We start from the raw sequence: 16,814 nt of genomic DNA on the forward strand, positions 1-16,814 counted from the left end.
TATGTTAATGATGTTGACAGCTGAGTACTGACTCGCAGCAGATAGTGGGAGTCCAGGTTTAAATAGTAAACTTTCAGTTAGTTTTTTTATTTTGGTTTTACCTTTTCTCCCACTTCAAAAGGCACTTGGTAGAGTCCCTTTTGAGTGTTCCATCGTATAATATCAGTTTTTTTTTAATCAACTTTGCTGATTGCCAAGTAGAAATCATCTTTCTTAGGTTTCTAGTTATTTATAATGTACATTAGTCAAAGTTCTCCTGAGAAACAGAACCATATATAGTTAGAGATAGAGACAGAGAGAGGGAAAGAGAGAGAGATGAGATAGAGTGATTGATTGATTGATTGATTGATTGATTTTGACTCATGTAATTATGGAGGCTGAGTAGTTCCATGATCTGCCATCTGCAAGCTGGAAATACAGGAAAGCAAGTGGTATAGTACTAGTCTGAGTTCAAAGGCCTGAGAATCAGGAGGGCAGATGGTGTAAGTCCCAGTCCAAGGGCAGAAGAAGACCAGTGTTCCAGCTCAAACTGTCAGATAGAGAGAGAGAATTCTCCCTTCCTCCACTTTTTTGTTCTATTCAGGTCCTCAAATGACTGGATGATGCCCAACCACAGTGGGAAGGGCAGTCTGCTTTACTCAGTTCACTAATTCAAATGCTAATTTCTTCTAGAAACCCCCTCACAGACACACCCAGAAATAGTGTTTGATCAGATATCTGAGCATCCTGTGACCCAGTCATAAAATTAACCATCCTTTGTACCATGTATACACGTTGTTCCCACTTTTCTTAAAATTGCAGTATTATATTCTATCATCTTTCTCTTTTTTGGTTTAAGTCTTTTTATACATTCCTTTGTTGTAAGTTTATCGGTATTTCAAGGAGGAATAGAAGATCATGTGTTGACCAATCCACCATCTTTAACTGAATTCCCCTAATATTTATTTAAATCTTCATTAATTGAAACTCTATTTTATTGAATGGAAAACATGCAGACTATCCACTCGTTAGAGGTACTCTTATATTTACACTTATATTAAATGAAATTGTTAGCCCATAAGTAACTAATCACCAGAGAAAAGGCTCAGATGAATGGAATATCTGTCCTATAATAGTTGTTAAATATTCTGAATAGTTGAATATTTTTTACTCCTGGGAAATCATCAACTGAGGAGAGTCAGAAAACTTGTGAGGCCACAGATGGGAAGGTAGGGGAATATCTTAGCTCACTGCTGATATCAGAGGAAGATGAAAATCCTTAGTATCCGTTAACATGTACTGAATTCTATGTCATGCATAAAGTTCCACTGTAGGTCTTTATGAATGTCACACTACAGAAGATAAATATGGATTTGCCTGCCTTTCTACATGCTGCACCTTCTATCTAAGAACTTTATCACCTTGCTTGCACAACTATTAATGATCTTTAAAAATTCAGATATAATGTCATCTTTCTTTTCAAATGTATCTTGGCTGGCTTTTACTGTAGTGACCCTTTTCTGTAATCCCATAACACCCAGAAAATATCTATATCATAGTCCCTTAGTAGATATCCAGACTTGCCCCTAACATTTGTTACCCAGGACAAGAGTACAAAGGGACCCCAGTTCAAGTTCCATGTTCTTTAGATTTCCACCCTATCTCTATCCTGCACCCTTCCCTACCAGGAGCCTTGTGCACATGTTGCTTCCAAAGTTTGGTAACATACTCTCTCCCCACACAACCATACCTTCCCTACTCTTCAGGCTTAGGGGGAATGCACACTGGTGGGACAAGTCTCTAGAAAACAGTCATATAGATGAAGCCCACACAGGGCTTCAAGACATTTGGGAGGCTAATTCTATGCCAGAATATCCAAAGAGAGCTCTATGACAGCTGGTCCCTGTAGACTCCTCACCCTGCTGAGAGGAATCAAAGAGAGAAGACCAGAGTGTACATATCTAAACTATGGGGGCCACTGGTATTGTATATATCTCGTGAAATTGGTGATTTATTTTCTTCTGTCTCCTCCACTCCAGTTTGAGCTCTTTAGGTACAAGAATTGCGTGTTGTTAATCTCTTTATTTGTCAAATTAACACAGTGTTTTCCCCATAGGAGTGCTAAATCAATACTTTAATAAATGAGAATATATCAGAATATGTTGGAAATACCAACTATTGTCTCCCCAAATGAGTTCTTCTTACCATGGGCCAGTTTCATAGATAATTTTTCCTCCAAAGAGCTGCCAAGTCTGATCAGATCAAGGGCAGTCACCTGAACCAAAGATGATCCAATTGTCTTAGGATTTTGAAATTGAGACACAAAGAGAGTCTATCGATTAGCTATTGTTACTGAATACAAAAGCGTATATATATTAGGAATTGCTTTGGGACCTTGTGTAAGTTGAAGAGAGAAAACTGATTTGCAGAGAAAGAGAGAAAAACAACGCCAAAGATCTACAGAGGTAAATTGTCATAGGAGACCCTGTGACTCAAGAGACAGAAGCTGGAAGCTCTAAGTCCTAATGTCTTTTTAGCACTTTCCTGGGTTTGGTCCTTGCAAGATTCAACTACACTTTCTTTTCTTGAATTCTATTTGATATGCCTATAACCTAATTTCTTTCTCTATCTCTCTCTGTATTTCTCCGTGTGTATGTGTATGTGTATGTCTTTCTTAACCTGTAATTTCAGTATTTATTTGGCTCTGCATATAACGATTACTTTCTTTTCACTGCTAGATGTTAGAGGAAAGTATCTATCCTTATACGTTTATACAAAGCCTCCTCGGTACCACTTGGAACTCTGTGTTCAACACTCAGTTGTTGTCTGAATGGCTAGTGGATGCTTTACTTTCTCCTGTGAACTAGTAACTCACATGGTGAAATAGGTTTTTGAGACTGTATTTTTAACCTTTTCAGGGCTATTTGAAAAAGTAGTCCTCTACCTTAAATATAATCCTAGTGACACTTTAAATGATAAATATATTTCCAAAAAGATTTCACTTTTTAAATAATTACTGAAAAAGAGTGCTTTAAGGCCCATGATAATTCATTTTTGAATAAATATTTTTCCTATTATATTTAATGTACACTTTTCTTTATTGGTAAACAATTAGCACTATTGGAAATACCTGATTATCTGGTCAAAATCTGAACATGTCCTCTAATTTGAGTCATATTTTGTGGACTATAACGATTTTATGAACCTAAAGATTAAATGAAGATCAAGGATACCCTTTTACGAGAAACTACGTGAAAGAGAGTCATCATACAGCCTGGTGGTGCATAGGGGAGTGGGAGAGTGTGGTATACAATCTCTGTGATCAAAGGGAAATGGATATTCAGAAACGGTTGGTGTGAGTGTATGTTTGCATGAGACCTTGATTTTTTTCTTAACAGCATTTGGCAGCTTCTTCTCTTTGTCACTTCATAAGTTGACTCTATCACTAATTGCTCTGAAGAATTTTCCGAAGTCTACCACTTGGGGATGAAGGTTTTCCAAAATTGATAAATTATAACTGGAGCACCTGAGAAACATTAAATGTATCCCAAATCAACACTAATGTAAGCAAAACTCTTGATTAGAAATCAGGAAAGCTGAACTATATTGATCTGCCACTAACCAGCCAAGTCACTTTGGGCAATTTAAGAGTCCTAAGTCTCTTATCTTGAAAAAAACTATGAGATCACTAAGAACTCTTCCGTTTTGAAGACTAAATGATTCTATCAGAAATATGTATTTGCATATTTTTATTACACAATATATATAAACAAAAGGAGATTTTGCATAATTGGAATGAGGGTTTTCACTTCCAAAGAATTGGGCGTGATATTGTGTTCACAAGTGTGGCAATCTCACAGATGTCTACAGGACTGTTGAAATTCATAAAATTGTCACGTGGATTGGCTTTCTGAGGAATTCAGAGTCCACGTTGGCAAATTTGCAACATGAAATGCAACATAAGAGTTAAATATATACTTGAATAGATATAAGTAGGGGAAAGATGAGATAAAATGCATGAAACATTTTCCTAAAATCTCAACACATTCCTTATAGTCCCACACCAAGGAATTGAATGAACAAAACAAGGAGAGGGGAGAGGGATGGGTTATTATGACTCTTCCCAATAACATCTCCATGAACTCCGCAGTGCCTCTGTTAACCTTGGCTTAAGAGCCAAACACATTACTGAAGCCAGTTTCAAGTGTTCACCCCTTTGACAATTACAATATGTCAATGATATATCTGCTATGGAATTGTAAACTCTAGATTTTCACTTCTTTGGAAAGACTAGGGAAAGGGTTTTAGGAAGGACCCCTTTCTGAGCTCAGTATATCATTTAGACTGGGATGGGGGAGAAGTGGAGAAAAGGTGGAGAATAATCTGTTATTGCTGAAAACATTAAGGGACAAAAAAAAAATAGAGTGCCTTCTTGAAATGCCTTGTTCTGAGGTAATCTGAGCAACTGTTGTTTTTAACTTCCCCTCAGTTAAATATGCTTCCATCACACTGTCTGTACAGAGCAATGATTTGTTTTGCTGTCGCTGTTGGCAAAGCAGGAGGTGTAAATATGTTTTTCAAATCCTCCAAGGGACTGTCGAGGTCTTCCCCACCCCCACTGGAAGATTAATCTAAACTCCAGCCTCTCCCTCTTGGACAGGCTTCCACGCATGAGTCAGAAAGCAGTCCTTCTCCATCTGGAATTCTTAGTGATGTAACCCTAGCAAGACCGTAGGAAAAATAAAAAAAAAAGAAAAAGGAAGCTTAAAAACCAATGTTTTCCACTAATAGTATTGAGAATGTTGAAACTTATTGATAACGTACATGTAATGTACAGATAATGAACCTGCCTTTCACAACTAGAGCACTAGTGCCAGTACGTGCACACACACATGCACCTACCATTCTTCAAGTGGAAATCACAATGCGAAGGAGGGACAATCATATGTACCATGATTGGGAAGGAATCCATGCTGTCTGTATCATTGGGTGTTTCACACATGGCTTTTAACAGCCACTTGGAGACCTACTTTTATTTTCACATAGCTCCAAAGAGAATGTACGAATCACACAAAGGCCAATACATAGAGCTAGTTAAATAGACGCGGTTACTATCCCTTCTAGGTTTGTCACCTAAGAAGAGAATTAAAAGCTTCTGTCCGCCAGAAAAATATCACCTGGACACAAAGAAGTACAAGATATATTCTCCCTTAAACAAATGGATAATTCCTAAACACTGTATTTCCTTGATTATAAAGTATACATAGCTTTTCATTTAAACATTTCTGATATTGAGAAACATCATATAATTAATTAATGCACTTAATATAATATTTCTTTATGTTTCATCACCATGGTGTCATTAAAGAGATGGAATGTTTTACAATCATTGACATCTTACAATGAAGGAAAAGTGGTATTTTGGAACAATTCCTTTGACAATGAATTAATTGGGTAGATAACATCATTCCTGTACACAAGAGCTGAGGAGAAATTAATGTTGGTGAACATTGATAATTATAGCACAGGTATCACAAATATTAAAGGTGTCAAATATAAAGGATTTTGTGATTTTTTTTCTTTTTTTAAAAATTAAATTATTATCTATAATATTCAATAATCAGATATATTATATAAGGAAAATCTTCCTAACTGGTGAGCTTTAGAAATTGATGTGCATATCTTGAATGAATTACTTGTGTGCCAGAATGTATGTCTAATTTGCCTGCATCAGCAGGGGGTCCTCAGCTTGTCATCTCTGCAGCATCCACCTTCATCTATGATAGTGATCCATATAAATACAAATTTTCTGCATGTGCTATATTATAAAAAATTAGAGAATTGCATACATAAGAGGAAAAAGTGGGAAAAAATATTAAAAGTTTATCGTAACTATTTTGTGAAGGACCTGGTATTGCTGACGGTATGTAATGAAATCCAGAATCAACTGTTGAGTGTCCCTCAAATAGTCAAGTGGATAAACAAGCTGGAAAAAGTCCTTAGTAACTGAAGAGATGTTACAAATACACGGTTGTTACGAAGCCAAAAATATTTTAATACACAAGACTTGAAGGCAGAATCACAAATCAAGGACGTTCATTAACCAGGACACAAATGACACTCACAAATGGAAATTAAAGGCCATTGGGAAGCAGAGAAGGATCTAGGATGAGAATGAACATATAGGATCACAATGGATTGGTTAGACAGTCAAGAAACCATGGCAAGGCCTTAAAAGAAATTTTCCTTGGAGCACTGGAAATGTATTAGACCTGAAATAGACATTTTACATCAGAGATTTGGTAAGATTGTACTTAGGCTTCAAGAAGACTACTCTGCTAATTAAACTACTGGAGGAGGAGAATTGGAAAGAAGAAATCCATTTAAAATATGATTTCAACAGCCTTACAAGAAATGATATCAGTAGGAAGAGAAACATGGCAATGAATAGAAGGGGCTTACGGGAGTAACTTATTTCACACGGAAAGCGTGAAAGAGGAAAAGGAATTAGAAACAAGACAAAGTTTTTATGCTTCAGTGACTCAGAAGACGGCGATAGAAATATGGAGGTGGTAAAGAAAATGCAAAAGGAGATATGAGGATAAAAACGATGAATTCAGTTTTATAAATATGTTTTCAGAGGTGTTAATGGAATTGTGGTGCTGGAAATTATAAACAAGGATTGAGAATCAATAGCAAAGTTCTGCATTCAGAAAGATATGGGTTTACGGTCAAATAAGGTATGATTTCCTTCATTAAGTAGTAGATAATAACAACAATAAACAAACACATAGGGACAGAGATTGGATTGGTGGTTACCAGAGGGGAAGGGGGGAGGGAGGAGGGTGAAAGGGATAATTCGGTACATGTGTGTGGTGATGGGTTGTAATTAGTATTTTGGTGGTGAACATCATGTAATCTATGCAGAAATAGAAGTACAATGATGTACACCTGAAATTTTTACAATGTTATAAAGCAATGTTACTGCAATAAACAAAAAATTAAAAAAAAAAAGAAAGATATGGGTTTAAATACATTTGGTTTAGCTTGAAGATGTGGTTAGCTAACACGTGCTTAGCTTAAAGATCCTCTCTGTGTTTGTCTCCTCGTTATTAGTTGAGATTATTTTTCCTTTTTGTTATTCCACATTATTTATGATATTGTGTCAGTCATTGCTACTGTAATAGCAGTGACTAATATCATGGTATTCATAGAGTAGTTGCAGATACTAAGTGACAATATATAACAGTGCATAATAAAATGACCTACTAGTAGTAGGTAACTGTAGTTAGTTTCTGTCCTTGGGAAGTAAGAAGAGAAAAGGTTTTCAGATATGGTTTAGGGAATTCTTTGCATCAATTTGATAGTGAAAATAACTTAGTTGAATGATATTCCATGGAGGAAAGTGGAGAATCTCAAGAGAGGCAAGACACAGACGGGAGAGAAGTTATCTTGCAGAAGATAGAGAACAAACGTGGAGGTAAAGAACAGATTTTAGAGGAGAACCAGTAATATTCAACATGATGAAGACACAAAAAGAAGAGCAAACAGTGTAAAAGAAGGAGTAATAATAGTAATTTCTTCAAAGATACGTTGAGGTATATAAAGAAATTTAAAGGACCATTGAATTTTACTATAAGGAAGTTATACCCATGATCGTTATGAAAGGAAAGTCAATGGAAAGATAAAGAAATGTTAGAATTTCAGAGGTAAGGACTGTGGATACCAAAAAATAAATTACATGTTGTATTAGTTTGCTAGGGCTGCTATAGCAAAATACCACAGACTGGGTAGCTAAAACAACAGAAATTTATTTTCTTGTAGTCCTGGAGGCTGGAAGACCAAGATCAAAATATCAGCAGGTTTGGTTTCTCCCGACCCTTCTCTCCTTGGCTTTCAGACAGCCACCTTCTCTCTGTGTCCTCCTATGGCCTTTTCTTCATGCATTCTCCCCTCTCGTGTCTCTTTCTGTTCTTATAAAGACCCTAGTCTTCTTGAATTAGGGTCCCATTCTTATGATCTCATTAAACCTTAATTACCTCTTTAAAGGCCCTACCTCCAAGTATAGTCACATTGGGCGTTGAGGCTTCATCATATGAATTTGAGGGGGATACAATTTAGCCCATAACACGTGTCCTTTCTTTATATAAATATATATATATATATATATATATACACACAGGCATATATATATATATGCATTTTTGTTTTGATCCTGTTTAATATATTCTTTCATTTTATTACATTTCACATATACCTAAGAACTTAAAATATAATGAGCACTGTCAAACCAACTTCATAGTTTAAGAAAAAAGAAACAATTTTCAGTCAAAACTTCTGCATACCTATCTGCCATGCCTAAGAATTGACCTCTATCCTGAATATGGTATTATCCTTATTATTATCCTTTATTATTATTTTGCATGGTGCTAAACTTTATGTAAATAACATCAGCAGCAATTTGTCTTATTTGTGTGATATTTGTGTTTGATGGATGTAGCTCTAATTCATTCATTTTTACTGATGTCCAGTCTTTTGTTGTATGAATATGGCACAAATTTTCACTGTCTTGTTAATGAATATTTAAGCGATTTGCCATTATTTATGCTATTATGGAAAAACTGAGGTGAATGTTCTTGTGCATGTCTCCAGATGCAAATGAGGGAGTTTGTCTAAGGCAATTTATTTCAGGGTGATATTACTGGTTCATAGCAATGTACATCTTCAACTTTAACTAGATATTGCTGAATTGATGTCCAAAGGTTCTATTAATTAACATATCCACTGGCCATGTATGAGAATTGCTTTTGAACCAAAGTCTTGCTAACACAAAGTTGTCAGACTTTTAATCTTTTTTCAATCTGTAGGCCACGTGATATCTAATTCTGATCTTAATTTGCATATAATGAGTGAATTCTTATTCTTCTTTCTCCTGCTCTGTGCTCCAAGAGTCTCACCCCTACCGACTGCATGGCTGGGGTTCCTTGCTATCTGGCTTCTGGTTAAGTTTGTCCAATGAAAATCACGCGGAGAAGATTCGAGGGTTAAAGGAAGAGAGATATGAACATTTCTTTCCCCTTTCCTCTGCTTTGGCACTGCTTTCCACTGCTTTGTCAGTTGCTGTGTCCTGCTAGAATTACAGATCTGATCAGCTGGTTGTTTCTTACAGGGGATCTCACCAAGTGCCTATGAAACTATTTCCCCTATTTTTCCATGAGTAGCAGGTGTGATAATAGCTTCCCATTCTTGCTAATCTCTAGATGCCTCAACCTCTCTTGTTAATTTCTTCAATCTTGCCTAATACTTAGTTAAAACCTCTTGGTTAAAAATTTCTTCAGTTTAACCATCTATTGAATTAGCTTTCCTGACATGACCTTGAATGATACAAAGATATATCATGAAAACTCTCTCTTCTGAACCCCAGTCGCCTGGTTGTCATTGCCTACTGTTAATACTATCTTTTTGTTCATGCTATCTACCATTTTTTCTACTTATTGAAGCAATTAAAATGTGTATTCTCATACTTTTTTACCATATGGTAGCATACAATAGTCACTGTTCTTCAACTTGTTTATTTTTAGTTAATAATATACTAAAGTGATAATCCTATCAGGACCTAGGGAGCTCCCTCATTGTGATTTTTGATAGATGCATAGTAATACATTTTATGGCTATACCTTAAATTGTTTACTCAACCCTCTAATAATGGATATTTATATTTTTTATATCATGCTATTACTAGCAATCCTTCAATAAATAATAGTGTATAAATTAGTTCTCATGTAGATTTGCTAGGTCAAAGTCATATGAATCTTTTGTTTTAACAATTCTGTCAAATGGCATTCTCTAAGAATTGCAGCTGTTTGCATTCCCTATTTGCAACCTATGATGGGGTCTATCATCCCACAGTCTAAATAGTACAGTGTATCACCAGATGTTTGTAATTTTAGTAATCTGATATGTGAGATATGATATTTCCTATTCGTTTTAACTTGTGTTGCCTTTATATTGACTGAGTGGAACATCCTTTCATCTTTAAAATGCATTCATGTTTCTGTTCCTGAGCACTACATGTTCATATCCTGTACTCATATTACATTGATTTCACTCTTTTTCTTTTCAGTTTGCAGGCACTCTTTATTAATTTGGGGGAGGGCAGGCTAAGCCCTTTTTTCTGTAATATGAGTTTCATTTTTTTATCTTGTCATGCTTCTTTTCATTTTGTTGTGGTTGGACGTTACCACGCAGAAATTTTCTACTTTTCTATAGAGGAATATTTCAGTCCTTTTTTTAATGGTTTCTGGAATTTTTATTTTCAGAAAGCATGTATACATTCAGAGGTTATAAAATATTCTTCCATGATTCCTCTTAGTAAACTTTCATTGTTTCATATTTTGCGTTGAAATCTGTATTCTAGTTGAATTATTTTTCTGCTACAAAGGAAGTGTGGATGCAAAGTTTTTTTCTTTATTGAATAATGTTAGATGTGTTTCAAAGTTTCTTATTTCTTTATTCAACTCTTTTATTTAGTTAGATCTTTTAAGCACATTTACCTTATATTCTGTTTTCAAATTTTCAATATCTGTAGTTTTTGGAGCTTCTCATTTTGCTGTCTGTTATTTCTACTAATTCTTAATTGCCCTGGCTTGTTTATTTCTCCTTTTGGAAATTTTGTATTGTGAGCTCAACTTTGGCAGAGTTTTATGTGTGGGAATTGTGTGTGTCCTAAATTGAGGCCGAATCCCTTCAGAGAATATTTGTATTTCTTTCTGCTAGGCACCACTAGGTGATAACAACTTTTAAATTAATGTTTCAACTTAGGGTTTCCTGGACCATATAGGTAATTACAAATAACAAATTTCAATCCCCAGTGAAAGAAGAAAGACCTGCACATGTGAAATCTCATGGAAGATTTTATTTTCCCCGGTTCTAGGTAAATAAGATCTGCAAAGAGCCTCAAGGCGCCCGTGGTTTCACTATCCTGATAACAAACTTGCATCCCATTTCATCACTCTCACCACCTGTAGACTTCACTTACTTTCTGGAGAGCACAATGCTTGTGGGTATATTTTACCTAGCATTTTCATGATGTCTACAATGGGAGGAATATTCTTTTCTAGGATATATAGTCAACTATCTTGTTGGCAGTGATACTATAAGATGATTTTTGGTATAAATGAAAGAAAGATAGGGAAATAGTCTAAAATAAGAACAGCATTGAGAATGTATTTATTTTAGGACAAAATCATTTTGACCATGTTTTTAGGCAGAATGTAAGGTGTAAAACTTAAGGAAAAATGAAGTATTCCAGCAAGTCGTATCAGCTAAAGGGCATTCCAGACAAAAAGAACAGAGAGAGCACATAAAAAGAGGCTGAAAAGGATAGGACATCCTAGAGTAAAATAAAAAGTATCTATTTTTGGCTGGAGTATAAAAACAAAAGTGATACTTAAGATTAGAAATATGTAGTGTGTCCAGATCATGGAGAGTTTGGAATATGCCGCTCAAGATTTTAGAATTTGGTCTGAATCTAAATAAGAATTTTAGTTGAATGCTGGCGTTCTTGAGAGCTGGGCTTTAGTACTCTTGTTTGGAGCCTCGTTACTACACTCTCCAGTCTTTTTATTCAATGCTGAGGCCATTTGACAAGTTCAGTTCTTTCTCTAGGACCAGCCTGACCTGAGACAAGCCGTTCTAATGTGACAAAATAATCCTAGGTTGTTTTTTTCCCTCCAGATGTGCCTGCATGATTGTATTGTTTGTGTACTCTCTTGGTATTAAGAGATGATTTGAAAATGAGTTTACATTGAGAACTCCCCAGCAAACATTCAGTAAGATCTAACTATTTCTTACAATGCTCCATATCAGGTAAATGTGCATCTAAGGGTGGCAAAGAAACTCTAGGTTTGTTCATTGAATAAAGGTAAAGAGAAATAAGTGGATTTGTTAGACAAATGAGAAAAAAAATTAAAAAGAGAGGGAGCCAAATGTTTCATGAACTGATTCAGTTTGGAACGAGGTAAGCAGTGACCAACTCCTGAGATTTTTCATTAAATCGTCTTGTGAGAGTAGTTTGGATTGTTGCTGTGGATGTTTTCTGAACATCATCAGAGACGTGGGCTTGGGTTCAAATCCGTCTTTTAGTGCAACCCTCCTTCCTCACCCGACACACAGTATGGGTACTCAGTGATACTCAGTGCTACTCAGGCAGCTAGAACCTCTCAGGGAAGTCTCCATTCTGTCAGACCTGTGAGTTGCTCTGAGGAATAAAAGGGTCATTTTATTTATGTATGTATTTGTACTGTACTGTGCACTTTAATGCAAAGATCTTTGCCTTAATTGTTCAGATGTCAATGATACTTATTTTGTCACAGATTAGGAAGAATCTAGAAATCTCTGACTGAAACCCAACTAAAAGTAACTGTAGCACAGGTAATGGAGTCTCAGAATTTGTTATATTCTATCCTAGCTCTCATAAGTGTGAAATTGTCTGGTGAATGGACCTAAATCGTGTTTCTGCTCGCTTAGGGTACCGGCTTTCACTAGAATGCAGCCCTGACTTTGTGCAGTTTCACTTCTTACATATTTGAATGTTGTGCCTGGAAGCCAATCCCCTGCTATGAGTTTACAAACTTGGCAACATAAATCGTCTGCTTAGATATCAAGATATGCCCACTCTCTTATCCCCTAGACTATACTTGAAACATTTTGCACTTGTAGTCAACATGCTTTTGCTTCATGTTAAATTTCTGAGTCAAATATTTACTGCTTATCGGACTGGAATTTCTTTTAGCCTTGCTCCTGCACAGGTTTCAAATCTCATTCCTGTTTTTGGACCTTCTATGTCTGCCCTATTAAGCTGTAACTACATGCAATTTGCCCATCCACTTTGCAAAACATGACAACTAGAATAAATTTTAATGTTGAGGTTAGAGGAGAGTTTGGTGGCAGGGATACTTCATTAGTTACCTATCGCTGCTTAACAAATGTATTACAAACTTAGAGGCTTAGAACAACATATGTTTATTATCTCACCGTTTTGATAGGTCAGAAGTCTAGTCATGGTTTCACTGGGTCCTTTGCTCAGCGTCTCACAGGCGGCAATCTAGTTGTTTGCCAAGCTGCTCACATGGTTGTTGGAAGATTTTAATTTCTTGTGGTTGTAGGATTGAAGTCGTGCTTTTCTGCTGGCTATTAGCCAGTTGCCACTCTCAGCAGCAAGAGTCCATTGCAGTCCTTTGCTACTTAGCTCTCTTATAACACTGCAGCTTACTTCTTCAAAGCCAGCAGGAGAAGCTTTTACTCCAGTGGGCTAAGACAGAATATTATATAGTACAACATTGTCAAAGAAACGACTTTCCCATTACCACATTCTATTGGCTGGAAGCAAGTCACAAGTTCAATTCACACTCGAGGGGAGGTGATTATACTAAGGTATGATTCTTTGGGGGTTATCTTAGAATTCTGCCTACCACAGATACCAATCTGAAAACTGGAGCACAATTCCACCTAACACCAACAGCTCTCCTCAAAAAGTAAAAATAAAAATTAATAACGGGGCTGGCCCCGTGGCTTAGTGGTTAAGTGCGCGCGCTCCACTGCTGGCGGCCCGGGTGCACATCCCTGGAGCGCACCGACGCACCGCTTCTCTGGCCATGCTGAGGCCGCGTCCCACATACAGCAACTAGAAGGCTGTGCAACTATGACATACAACTATATACTGCGGCTTTGGGGGAAAAAAATAAATAAATAAAAATTAAAAAAAAAAAGTTTAAAAAATAAATTAATAACGAACAAAAAGGAAAATACCTAATAGATGCATGTAGTAAATGCCTGTTTTGATGGTTAACTTTATGTGTAAGCTTGACTGGCCATGGAGTGCCCAGATATTTGGTCAATCTTTGTTACAAGTGTTTCTGTGAGACGGTTTTTGGATGAATTCAACATTTAAATCAATAGACCAAGTAAAGCAAATTTCCTTCCCTAATGTGAGTGGGCCTTGTGCAATTAGGTTAAGGCTTGAATAAAACAAAAGGATGATCCTCTCCCAAATAAAGGGGAATTCTTCCTGCCCGCCTACTTTCGAGCTGGGTCATGGTTTTTTTCTTGCCTTCGGACTTGAACTGAAACATTGGCTTTTGTGAGTCTCAAGGCTGCTGATCTTCAGACTGGAACTATACCATCAGCTCTTCTGGGTCTCCAGCTTGCTTACTGCAGATCTGAGGACTTACCAGCTTCCACAACTGCATGAGCCAATTCCTTACAATAAATCAAATCAATCAGTCTCTGTCTCTCTCGGTTCTGCATTCTATTGGTTCTGTTTCTCTGGAGAGCCCTATCTAATACCCCTGTTAAGTTGAATGTGTTTCATTAACTAATCACCGACTAAGCATCATCTAACAAATCACTAATTATTAATCAAGTATGATCAAATAAATCCCATTATTTACATGGAAAGCTTGTTATTTTTAAATGAGAATCCTACCATCTTTGTGGCCCTCTGTTTAATAACTCACCTGAAAATATAAATCAACACAAATGTTTTTATTATAATAAACTGAGCAGAGCTAACTTGGAAACCTGTAGGGGGCCTACAGAATTTTGTTCTCTGCATTGCCGACTTTGGGCAGACACAGGCTAATGGAATCTGACTTATTTGACCAAAATAAGTTTTTGATGTTGTAAGAGAAGAGTATAGTCATTTTTAAAAGAAAACTCAGATTCTTGTTTACCCTCAAAGCTATATGATGCTGTGCAAATTTATTTACACTGTTATTATTATTAGTTTTATTATGTAGAAACTAATTATTCAGATAATTAAGCATTTTTAATAATGGATAATGATGCCTGTGAAGACACGATGATCAGAGCAGTTAGAAATCTAGCCATGGGGATAGTCCTACTACAATGTGATCTATTAAGTCATCGGTTTTGCAATATCATAAATATGGTATACAAATTCAAATAAAATTTCTGTAAGAAAAATTTAATATTTTATAGAAAAATGTCTAACTTCCTTAATTAAAAATGTTACTAAAGCCAACATCCAAAAAAGTATTCGGAAAATAACACTAGAGTGAGCTCATTCATTGATACATTCATTTGACAAATATGTGTTTTGTTACTTTTAGCTTTGGGAATGAAAAGGAGACCAGAAGAGACTTGATCTCTACCGTTACAGATTTTCCAGTCTAGTGGGAGAGGCAAAAAATTAAACAAACAATTACAGTCAAGTATAGTACCTATTAGTATCTTATGGAATAATTGAACAAGCATATTTAACATATTAATAATAGGTGATGGACAAAGGAAGATTTCATAGTAGAGTAAAAGATGGAGAAGGGCTGTTTGAAGAACTGAGCATAGAGAATTCAAAGTTCTAGAGGTATAGACTTGAAGGAGGTTTAATATGACAGAAGCATAGAGTTTGGTGTATCTGTAGTTGGGGCGGGGAATGCCAAGAGATGAAACTAGAGTTACATAGAGATCACCATATAAAGAGTATAAGAAACCCAAGTAAAAGCCTTTGAAGTTTATCCTAAAGACAAGAGGAGGTCATTTGAAAGTTTTTTTTTTCTTAAAATCAGCTTTAACAAGGTTAGATTTTCATTTTAGACAAACTACTTTAGGTTGATTTTATTTTTTTGACAGCTTTATTGAGAAATAAATTATATATCATAAAATTCACTCTTTATATTGTACAATTCATTGGTTTTTAGGAAATTCACAGAGTTGTTCAACCAGCATCACTATCTAATTCCAGAGTATTTTCATCATCCTAAAGAAGAAATCTCATGCTCAGTAACACTCACTCTGCGTTCCTCCCTCTCTTCAGCCCCTAACAACTACTAATCTATTTCTGTCTCTATGCATTTGCCTAGTCTGGACATTTCATATACTTGGAATCGTGTAACCAGAGAACCAGGCAAAGAAAGGGCTACCAAGGGTCTGATAAAAACTAACATTTTCTATTGAGTGTTTTGCAGACAAAAAGTTTCAGGAAGACCCTAACCATAGAAGGTTCCTACAAGTAAAGTAGCTGAAGCCGGTTTTAGCTGCCTCAAACTGCTCTAAAATAAACTAAAGTGAACTGTTCCCAGTACAATCTCATTAACATCTTAAATTCTCCTTCTCTGGGAGGGGCAAAACAGCCATTTTTAGATCATGCAATGTATGGAGTAGCACATGTACATGCTACTTATGATCCTTAAAAGAACATGGCTGTTAGGCGATAAACTCCAATCTCCTGCCTTTTCCTTAACTGAATATTCATGAACTGTACTCTGATCTAACAATAAAAGGACCCCTCAAACCCTTGTTTGGGGAAACACTGCTTTGGGAAATATCCCCGGTATTCTCCATTGCTTATGCGAAGTAATAAACCTTTCTTCACCTACTTCTGCCTTGGTTGTGCTTTTCGGCTCCACATGCACCAAGAGACAAACCAATTGTGTTCAGTTACAATCATACAATATGTGGTTTGTTATGACTGGATTATTTCACTTACTATCATGTTTTCAAGACTCATCTATGTTGTAGTATGTATTGGTACTTCATTCCTTTGTATGCTCAATAATATACCACATTTGTCTATCCATTCTTCAGTTGATGGACTTTTGAGTTGTTTTCATTTTTCAGCTATTATAACAATGTTGTTATGAACATTCATGTACCAGATTTTATAAGGACATATGTTTTCATTATTCTTGGGTATATACCTAGGAGTAGATTTGCTGGGTTATATGGTAACTCTAGATTTAACAATTTGAGGACTAAACTGTTTTCAAGTGGCTGCACCATTTTACATTCCCATCAACAATGTATGAAGATTAATT

The sequence above is a fragment of the Diceros bicornis genome, chromosome 5, assembly GCF_020826845.1.
Source record: "Diceros bicornis minor isolate mBicDic1 chromosome 5, mDicBic1.mat.cur, whole genome shotgun sequence".
Lineage (NCBI taxonomy): Eukaryota > Metazoa > Chordata > Mammalia > Perissodactyla > Rhinocerotidae > Diceros > Diceros bicornis.